Source organism: Oncorhynchus masou, unplaced genomic scaffold (assembly GCF_036934945.1).
Source record: "Oncorhynchus masou masou isolate Uvic2021 unplaced genomic scaffold, UVic_Omas_1.1 unplaced_scaffold_1043, whole genome shotgun sequence".
Classification (NCBI taxonomy): Eukaryota; Metazoa; Chordata; class Actinopteri; order Salmoniformes; family Salmonidae; genus Oncorhynchus; species Oncorhynchus masou.
The window spans coordinates 39,585-50,733 of record NW_027000132.1 but is presented as its reverse complement, the minus strand read 5'-3'; the positions used below and the strand labels follow the sequence as shown (position 1 = coordinate 50,733).

The window sequence follows — 11,149 nt, the reverse complement described above, 5'->3', positions numbered from 1 at the left end:
GATCCTGCAGCTGTGTTTTACTGGGTTCCTGTGGTGGGGGTGGGGGCTGTCCTGACTGCTGGAGCTCTTCTTGTCACCATCTACTGCTATATGAAGAGGTGAGTCTCTCATTGAGATGTACTGTATTAGTAACATATCAACTTCCACTAGAGGTCAGTAGAGAGCAGAACTCACTCTGTTCCTCATTACAGGAGATCCACAGGAGGAAGTGATGCCACAGCAGACACACTGGTAATAATGTCAACAACCGAAGTTATTTCAATACCAATACAGCAGAAACAGACAGGAAGCAAATACATTTATGTATGTGTGTTTTTATACAGTATTGTGTTTGTGTCTCTCTCTCTCGACAGAGTGTCCATCCTGATCCTAACAGTGAGACGTACACAGCTCTGAACATGAAGACCAGGTCACCAGAGTACGACACCCTGGCGGTAAGTATTTTATAATGCAATTTGTGTGTCTGTGTCTGTAAAAATGTTAGAGGGAGTGGTTTGTAAAGTGCTCATTCAATGTGTCTTCTTTCAGAATGTGAGGGACTTCGCAGTGACACAGCCCCTCAAATAGGCACTTAGCCCACCGATTATGACAACTGAAGAGAACCACCACAGAACCTGGACTGAAGAGAACCACCACAGAACCTGGACTGAAGAGAACCACCACAGAACCTGGACTGAAGAGCAACAGCATCAAACCAAAGCTCGGCCTCATAATGCTATTCTCTTACTATCATTTTGCTTTCTAATCTATTAGGTTTTCCAGACAATGACCTTTAACTTGAGTGAATGCTGGAATTTAGATTGTTCTCCTGATGATCAATACAGTATGTATATAGATGATAAATGGAATAGATTATGCTTCTACTCTTTTTCTATAAGATTTTGCCATTTCCAGATTTTATTACATTTCACATCGAAATATGTTGAACTATTCATTAGCTCTGCTCCTTCAGGGTAGCAGTAAACTATACCACTCCCCCAGCAGGTGAGCAGACCTGGTCATCCTAAATAGACTGCCAAATAAGGTAGGCGTATATCACGCCTTGACCTTAGTTATCTTTGTTTTCTTTATTATTTTGGTTAGGTCAGGGTGTGACAAGGGTGGTTTAGTTTTTGTATGTCTTGGGGTTTTTCTAGTCTCGGAGTTTATGTCTATCGTTGCCTAGATTGGTTCTCAATCAGAGGCAGCTGTTTATTGTTGATTGGGGACCATATTTAGGTAGCCATAATCCTTGGGTATTTTGTGAGTTGTAATTCTATGTTTAGTTGCCTGTTCTGCACTAGCCATATAGCTTTACGGTTTGTTTTGTACAGTGTTCTTTTCTTTCATTAAAGAGTTATGTACGCTTACAACGCTGTGCCTTGGTCTCCTGTTTATGACGACAGTGTAAATGACACTAGCCTCTAATTGGTGCAATCTTAGCTGATGCGTCAGCTGAGACGGGCACTCAGGTTTTTTTATGAACTGGCTCCGCTTAGTTTCAGAAAACACCACAGAGAAATATGTTTAACCATTTACAGTGTATTCAGACCTCTGGACTTTTTCCAAATTTTGTTGCATTGGAGACTCATTCTAAAATGGATGAAATAGATTGATGAAATAATCTAGACACAATACCCCATATTCACGAAGCAAAATGTTTTCACATTTATAAAAACAAATACAGAAATACCTTATTTACATTCCCTAATCACACTACATATATATTCCCTCTGTTCCCCCCCCCCCATGTCTTTGTGTGGAATTATTTTGTTACGTGTTTTGTGTGATGCGCCCGGCTGGTTTTTCCCCGGGTAACTTGTATTTTTAATTGTTAAACATTCGCATCATTGTGACTGTTGTTGCGCTTTTCACTTTTGCCATTTGGCTGGAGGTTTTTTGAAGCAGTTGCGTCCGTCTGTTACTTCTGCCAATTAAAGTGTGTGTCTGAACTCTCTGCTCTCCTGCACCTGACTTCTATACCAGTAGAGCACAACCTGACAACAGGTGGACTCCAATCAAGTTCAATAAACATCTCAAGGACGATCAATGGAAACAGGAACTGAGCTCAATTTCAAGTCCGAAGGCAAAGGGCCTGAACACTTATGTAAACCAGGTGTGCGTGGAAACAAGACAAAACACATGGAACAATGAAAAATGGAGCTGCGATGGCTAGAAGACCAGTGATGTCGCCCGCCGAACGCCGCCGCCAGGACAGGGAGAGGAGCCGACTTCGGTGGATGTTGTGACACCTGTGGTGAATTCAATTGATTGGACATGATTTGGAAAGACACACATCTGTCTATATATGATCACACAGTTGACAGTGTATGTCAGAGCAAAATCCAAGTCACGAGTCGAAGGAATTATCCATAGAGCTCAGAGAAAGATTGTGTTGAGGCACAGATCTGGGGAATGGTACCAAAACATTTCTGCAGCATTGAAGGTCCCGAAGAACACAGTGGTATCCATCATTCTTAAATGGAAGAAGTTTGGAACCATCAAGACTCTTCCTAGAGTTGGCCGCGCGGCCAAACTGAGCAATCGGGGGAGCATCTCAGGGAGGTGACCAAGAACCTGATGGTCACTGACAGAGCTCCAGAGTTCCTCTGTGGAGATGGGAGAACCTTCCAGAAGGACAACCATCTCTGCAGCACTCCACCAATCAGGCCTTTATGGTTGAGTGTCCAGACAGAAGCCACTCCTCAGTAAAAGGTACATGACAGCCCTCTTGGAGTTTGCCAAAAGGCACCTAAAGGTCTCTCAGACCATGATAAAAAAAGATTCTCTGGTCTGATTAAACCAAGATTGAACTCTTTGGCCTTGAATGCCAAGCGTCACGTCTGGAGGAAACCTGGCACCATCTCTACGGTGAAGCATGGTGGTGGCAGCATCATGCTGTGGGATGTTTTTCAGCCGCGAGGACTGGGGGTTTAGGAAGGATCGAGGCAAAGATAAACGGAGCAAAGTACACAGAGATCCTTGATGAAAACCTGCTCCGGGAGAGCTCAGGACATCAGACTGGGGCGAAGGTTCACCTTCCAACAGGTCAAAGACTGTCAGCCCACAGCCAAGACAACACAGGAGTGGCTTCAAGACAAGTCTCTGAATGTCCTTGAGTGGCCCAGCCAGAGCCGGGACTTGAACCCGATCAAACAACTTTGGAGAGACAGCTGCCCAGCAATGCTCCCCATTTCAACCTGACACAGCTTGAGGAGATCTGCAGAGAAGAAACTCTCCAAATACAGGTGTGCCTAGCTTATAGTGTCATACCCAAGATGACTTGAGGCTGTAATCGCTGCCAAAGTTCTCTCAACAAAGTAATGAATAAGAACCTCAATACTCATATAAGCGTGATATTTCCGTTTTTAATACATTTGCCACAATTCCTAACACCCTGTTTTTGCTTTGTCAGTATGGGGTATTGTTTGTAAATTGATGAAAAAAAACTGGAAGGGATCGCCTCCCATCGGAACAGGTGGAGGCATTCAGGAGAGGAGGCAGCAGGTAAAGGGAGCCAGCACTGGCAAGGAAGCCCGAGAGGCATCCCCAAACATTTCTTGGGAGGCACATGGTGAGTGTGGCTAAGTCAGGTAGGAGACCTAAGCCAACTCCCCGTGCTTACCGTGGCGAGAGGTGGACCGGGCAGGCACCATGTTATACTGTGAGCTGCACGATGTCCCCGGTGCGCAGGCATAGCCCGGTGCGCTTCATCCTGTGGCAGCCCCACGCACCAGACTGTCTCTCTGTCTCCTCCCTCCAGGTGCTCCCGCCTGTCCAGCGCTTCCAGAGCCTCCCTCCTGTCCAGCGCTTCCAGAGCCTCCCTCCTGTCCAGCGCTTCCAGAGCCTCTCCTGTCCAGCGCTTCCAGAGCCTCCCTCCTGTCCAGCGCTTCCAGAGCCTCCCTCCTGTCCAGCGCTTCCAGAGCCTCCCTCCTGTCCAGCGCTTCCAGAGCCTCCCTCCTGTCCAGCGCTTCCAGAGCCTCCCTCCTGTCCAGCACTTCCAGAGCCTCCCTCCTGTCCAGCGCTTCCAGAGTCTCCCGCCTGTCCGGCGCTGCCGGAGTGTCCCATCTATTTGGGGCCCGCTGCAAGTGTCCCCAGTCCGAGGTCGGAGGCGAACAGATGCCCACCCAGACCCACCCTAGGTTTCGGTTTGCGGCCGGAGTCCACACCTTTGGGGGGGGGGTACTGTCACGCCCTGACCGTAGATTGTTTGTATGTTTCTATTTTTAGTTTGGTTAGGGTGTGATGTGGGTGGGTATTCTATGTTGTATGTCTAGGTGTTGTGTTTCTATGTTTGGGCCTGGTATGGTTCCCAATCAGAGGTCGCTGGTTATTGTTGTCCATTTTTGAGAAATATCTGTCTTTGTGTGCCTGCACCAGAAAGAACTGTTTCGTTTGTTCCACTTTGTTGTTGTTCTTGTGTTCAGTTTCTTTATTAAATTTACCATGAACACGTACCACGCTGCGTCTTGGTTCTCTTCGCCTTCTTCCACCTACGAAAACTGTTACATAATCACACTAGACCTACAGTATAGCCTACCTGAGCTGAAGGCTAATGTTTAACGGTATATGACGGTAAGCCATGACAGAAGAATAAATTATGGCCCGATAACAAGAGAAATAGACCCCGTACATTACTAGAATACGCCCGCATATACTGTAAGTGTCTCAAGTAAACTACAACAGACATTTCCACAAGATACATAGATTGTGTGATCAACAACACTAATCGCCAGGTGGTTGTTAAGATCACCACATACAAGGTAATGCTAGTATCAACATCCCCTCAAACACAGATGAAACTATAGCAAGACCACAACATGCTAGGTAATGCTAGTATCAACATCCCTTCCAACACAGCGGAAACTATAGTAAGACCACAACATGCTAGGTAATGCTAGTATCAACATCCCATCCAACACAGCTGAAACTATAGCAAGACCACAACATGCTAGGTAATGCTAGTATCAACATCCCATCCAACACAGCTGAAACTATAGCAAGACCACAACATGCTAGGTAATGCTAGTATCAACATCCCATCCAACACAGCTGAAACTATAGCAAGACCACAACATGCTAGGTAATGCTAGTATCAACATCCCATCCAACACAGCGGAAACTATAGCAAGACCACAACATGCTAGGTAATGCTAGTATCAACATCCCATCCAACACAGCTGAAACTATAGCAAGACCACAACATGCTAGGTAATGCTAGTATCAACATCCCATCCAACACAGCGGAAACTATAGCAAGACCACAACATGCTAGGTAATGCTAGTATCAACATCCCATCCAACACAGCGGAAACTATAGCAAGACCACAACATGCTAGGTAATGCTAGTATCAACATCCCATCCAACACAGCGGAAACTATAGTAAGCCCACCGCATGCTAGGTAATGCTAGTATCAACATCCCATCCAACACAGCTGAAACTATATCTAGCCTTGATTTGTCATCACACAGCTATACAACGTCAGCTTCACCACTAAGGTCCAATGTGATAACTAGAAGTCTTAGGAGGAAAGGTTAGGGTTAGACAGTAGTATCAATGTAAAATGATTTACTACTATTGTAAAATTATGTTCCATCGTACTGTGATGCACCAACCTGATGCTGTGGAAGGGGTATTTAGTGTTGGCCTTCATGTCAACACAACCACACAGGTGTCATCGTTCTCCTCATTGGCCTGCTATATTTTGGACCGCCATATTTCATTTATGGCCCTCAACTCCACCACTGCCCCCCCCCCCCCTTTCACATCTGCTCCCGCTCTCCCCCCTTGGCGCTTGAGGGCGCCAGGCTGCCCTGCATCATGCACTCCTAACATCCATTACGCACACCTGCTTTCCCTCATCACACGCATCAGTGAAATTGGACTCACTTATCAACTAGTTATTACCTCCTCTATATTTGACAGTTCCCTTGCTCTGTTCCCCGCTGCTGAATTAATTGTTTTTTGTCTGTATTACTAATTGGCTGATGCTGTTACTGTCTCGTTCAATATTACATCTTTGACTCCCCGTTACATGTTTGACTCCCCGTACCTGCTTCGTCTCTCCAGCGTCATCCCATGTGATACTGAGGCTATCCACTGTAATTTTCACGTTGTAGGAATGATTGGAGACAGGCGGAGGAATCCGTAATGGAGGGGGGGTTTAACACTCCACTCAAAATATACAACATGCCTTGAAAGACACATGGACAAAGCCCAAAACAAACACGTATACAAAAACACAGGGATGCAACCCAAACAAGATTGAGAGGTTTAACCTCTAATAAATACACGGGGCGAAACCTGTGATAACAAATTCACAACAATACACGGGACAAGACCCGAATTAAGTGTACAATACACGCAGCACATAAGCTGAAACAACAAAGCACAGGTGCTCACAAGACCAACGGACATGGGAACAATACCGACCCCACAGTGGTGAACAGAGGGCACATATATTAAATTACTAATTAGGGGAAATATGAACCAGGTGTGCGTAATTAGACAAGACAGTCTGGGGTTGGTGGTATTCAACCAGTTCAGTGACACCTAGAAGCCTGACAGCTAGCTTCCGTCCTCCTCTGGGTATACTGATTTCAATACAAAACCTAGGAGAATCATGGTTCACACCCCCTTCCATAGACTTACACATTAATTATGACAAGTTCCGGAGGACGTCCTCCAACATATCAGAGCTCCTGCAGCATGAACTGACATTTTGTCCACCCAATCAAAGGATCAGAGAATGAATGTAGTACTGAAAGCATAAGCTACAGCTAGCTAGCACTGCAGCATACAATATGGCGAGTAGTTGACTCAAAAGAGAGAAAGACAATAGTTGAACCGTTTTGAACAAATTCATTTCTTCCTAAATGAAGGAGAAGCAAGAGAGAGAGAGAGAGAGATTTCAGAATTTAAGTTTAAGAAAAGTAAGTTTCGCTTACTTAGCTAGCATATGCAGCTAGCTAGTTTAGCCTGCTCAAACAGAATGACGCTACGTTAGCTAGTTGGCTATGACTATCCAACACAACACTGGAACTCTTCCAAGTCAACGTTTACTCATTTATTGCCACAGTTGTGCATTGAAGGCCATAAGCGAAGGGAAAAAGTAAGAGGATGAGAGCGCATAGATGCTAGAAGGAATACCATGTGGCTGCTATCAAAGTGAACTGTGTTTACAAATGATCAGGGGTGTATTCATTCTGACGATTCTGTTGAAAAACATTTCTTAAATGGAACAAAATTGAGATAAACATACCTGCATTTTTCCAATAGAAACTCTGGTTTGCAACTGTTGGACTAATGATAACACCTTAGATCAGCTAGATAAAAGAAAGAGGATTTCCCTCGTTCAAAATGCATACAAATGAATCCCGTAAGATACCAATAAACATCTTCCAAACATATAAAACAACGTTCCTAATCAATCCTCAGGTACCCTAATATGTAAATAAACTATACAATTTAAGACAGAGGATACCGGAGACCTTTACCGGAGATAAATAACGAAATGCACGCCCTCACCGGAATGCGCAACAAACACTACAGCCAAAATGGGAGCCACTTAGAAAAATGACAAATTCTAGCTAATTTTTCAAAAAACAGGCCTGAACTCTTTCTAAAGATTGTTGAAATCTAGCAGAAGCCCTAGAAACTGCAATCTGGGAGGTCTTCCTTTTATATTCCCATTCCCAGCCATGGTAATCAATGGTGAGCTGGAAAAAAAAACATATTCTGGATGGATTTTCCTCAGGTTTTCGCCTGCCCTATCAGTTCTGTTATACTCACAGACATTATTTTAATTAATAGTTTTGGAATCTTTAGAGTGTTTTCTATCCAACACTATCCAATAGTATATGCATATCTTACCTTCTGGGCCTGAGTAACAGGCAGTTTACTTTGGGCACCTCATTCATACAAACTTCCGAATACTGCCCCCTAGCCCGAAGAAGTTAAATGCATTTCATTTGATCACTCTTCATAACATTCTAGAGTATATGCAAATTGCCATCATGCAAACTGCAAAATTAATATTTGTGTCATTCTCAAAACTTTTGGCTATGACTGTACTCTTTCCTCTTATATCCTATCATCTCGCCATTCTGCTAAATCCTTCTCCCCGTGATTTCTGACTGCCTCTTCAACCCTACTCTCCTCCCTTTCCACATTCCTTGACTGTCCCCTTTCCTCCCAGCTGTCTCGGCCCTACTCTCGCTCTGTGGCTAAGTGACTCGCTGCATGCTCACAGAACAGGGCTGCGGGCAGCTGAGCGGAAATGGAGGAAAAATACATTTCCGGAGGACCTATCATCCTTTCATTCCCTCCTCTCTACCTTTTCTTTGTCTGTACCTGCTGCTGAAGCCGCTTTCTATTTCTCTAAAACCACAGGAAACTCTTTGCCACCTCCTCCTTCTTAATCCTCCTCCTCCGCCTCATTCTCTGTGGACGAATTATACCATTCCTCACTTCCTTCATCAACTCATCCTTGACCACTGGCTGCATCCCCACCTCAAGAAACCAACACTCGTCCCCTCTGACAGAAAAAACTACAGATTGGTATCCCTTCTTACTTGTCTTTCCAAAACACTTGAGCATGCTGAGCGCGGTCTCGATTCAGTGTCTGTTTCTCTCATTAACTCTGTCAGAACAATCTTCTTGACCCTAACCAGTCAGGCTTCAAGACAGGACACTCAACCGAGACTGCTCTCCTCTGTGTCATGGAGGCTCAGATATCAGCCAAAGCTGACTCTCTCCTCTGCTCTCATCCTCCTAGATCTATCCGCTGCCTTCGAAACTGTGAATCATCAGATTCTCCTTTCCAGGGATGGACGTCTCAAGCTCTGCACACTCCTGGATTACATCCTACCTGGCAGGCCGCTCCTACCAGGTGGAGTGGAAAGAATCTGTGTCTGCACCAAATGCTCTCACTACTGGGGTCCCCAGGGCTCGATTCTAAGCCCTCTCCTCTTTTCTGTATACCCCAAGTCAGTCGGAATTGGCATATCCTCATATGGTCTCTCCTATCATTGCTAAGCGGATGACACTCTACTTCTGTTCTCATTCCCTTTTCTGACACCCAGGTGGCAACACACATCTCTGCCCGCCTGGCTGGTATCTTAGCTTCGATGTTGGCCCACCACCTCAAGCTCAACCTCAACAAGACGGAACTGCTCTTCCTCCCGGGGAAGGCCTTCCCACTCTAAGACCTCTCCATCACGTTCAACAACTCAACGGTGCCCCCCTCCCAGTGTGCAAAGAACCTTGGCGTGACCCTTGACAACACCCTGTCGTTCTTTGCTAACATCAAAGCAGGGAATTGCACCTCCAGGTTCATCCTCTACAACATCCGTAGAGTACAACCTTTCCTCACACAGGAAGCGGCTCAGGTCCCAATTCAGGCACATGTCATGTCTCGTCTGGACTACTGCAACACTGTTGGCTGGGCTCCCTGCTTGTGCCATCAAACCCCTGCAACTTATCCAAAATGCCGCAGCCTGCCTGGTGTTCAACCTTCCCAAGTTCTGCCATGTCACCCCACTTCTCCATAAACTCCGTTGGCTTCAGTTACCGCTCAGCCCAGTCAAAATATTTCTCTGTCCTGGCACCCAAATGGTGGAACCAGCTTTCCTCTGTTGACAGGACAGCAGAATACCTGCCCATCATTCAAAAACGTATGAAAACTTACAAAATAAAACACTTGTCATTTCCTACTAACACTAACTTTGCTAATAAGTTCTTTGTTGATTTTCTTTTTACTTACTATGACTGTGATATGTGGTTGTCTCACCAAGCTATCTTAAGATTAATTAAATAACTGTAAGTCTTGCTGGATAAGAGCGCCTGCTAAAGATGAAAATTGTATTTCCTTACTAAAATGCCATTACTAAAATGTCCAGAACACTGGAACTTTCAGTATCACTTTGATGCAGCTGATAATGAGTGATGGAATGGGTCACATTTTGCATCTTTTAAAAATGTCGGGCCCATTCCCCAAAAGAAGAAATGTAACTCTTTTCTGGCATGCATGTTAGTGTCTTAACGCCATGACTAGGCTATTAAAAAAATGTGTCAACCTCAGAACTCACACAAAGCTACTTCTTGTTTCTCTGCACTGCCAGTACTATGTTGTTGGTTTAGATCATTACATTTACATTTAAGTCATTTAGCAGACGCTCTTATCCAGAGCGACTTACAAATTGGTGAATACACCTACTGACATCAGTGGAACAGCCACTTTACAATAGTGCATCAAAATCATTTAAGGGGGGGTGAGAAGGATTGCTTTATCCTATCCTAGGTATTCCTTGAAGAGGTGGGGTTTCAGGTGTCTCCGGAAGGTGGTGATTGACTCCGCTGTCCTGGCGTCGTGAGGGAGTTTGTTCCACCATTGGGGGGCCAGAGCAGCGAACAGTTTTGACTGGGCTGAGCGGGAACTGTACTTCCTCAGTGGTAGGGAGGCGAGCAGGCCAGAGGTGGATGAACGCAGTGCCCTTGTTTGGGTGTAGGGCCTGATCAGAGCCTGTAGGTACTGCGGTGCCGTTCCCCTCACAGCTCCGTAGGCAAGCACCATGGTCTTGTAGCGGATGCGAGCTTCAACTGGAAGCCAGTGGAGAGAGCGGAGGAGCGGGGTGACGTGAGAGAACTTGGGAAGGTTGAACACCAGACGGGCTGCGGCGTTCTGGATGAGTTGTAGGGGTTTGATGGCACAGGCAGGGAGCCCAGCCAACAGCGAGTTGCAGTAATCCAGACGGGAGATGACAAGTGCCTGGATTAGGACCTGCGCCGCTTCCTGTGTGAGGCAGGGTCGTACTCTGCGGATGTTGTAGAGCATGAACCTACAGGAACGGGCCACCGCCTTGATGTTAGTTGAGAACGACAGGGTGTTGTCCAGGATCACGCCAAGGTTCTTAGCGCTCTGGGAGGAGGAAACAATGGAGTTGTCAACCGTGATGGCGAGATCATGGAACGGGCAGTCCTTCCCGGGAGGAAGAGCAGCTCCGTCTTGCCGAGGTTCAGCTTGAGGTGGTGATCCGTCATCCACACTGATATGTCTGCCAGACATGCAGAGATGCGATTCGCCACCTGGTCATCAGAAGGGGGAAAGGAGAAGATTAATTGTGTGTCGTCTGCATGGCAATGATAGGAGAGACCATGTGAGGTTATGA

General features: G+C 45.8%; 1 long non-coding RNA gene across 1 annotated transcript; it reads left to right on the top strand.

Annotated features, from left to right (window-relative positions):
• The first annotated feature begins 2 nt into the window (after positions 1-2).
• Positions 3-1,307, top strand: LOC135528829 (uncharacterized). The gene is made up of 4 exons (XR_010453586.1): positions 3-98; positions 192-231; positions 354-434; positions 529-1,307. It is a non-coding gene; the product is annotated as an uncharacterized LOC135528829 (long non-coding RNA).
• Positions 1,308-11,149: the final 9,842 nt, after the last annotated feature.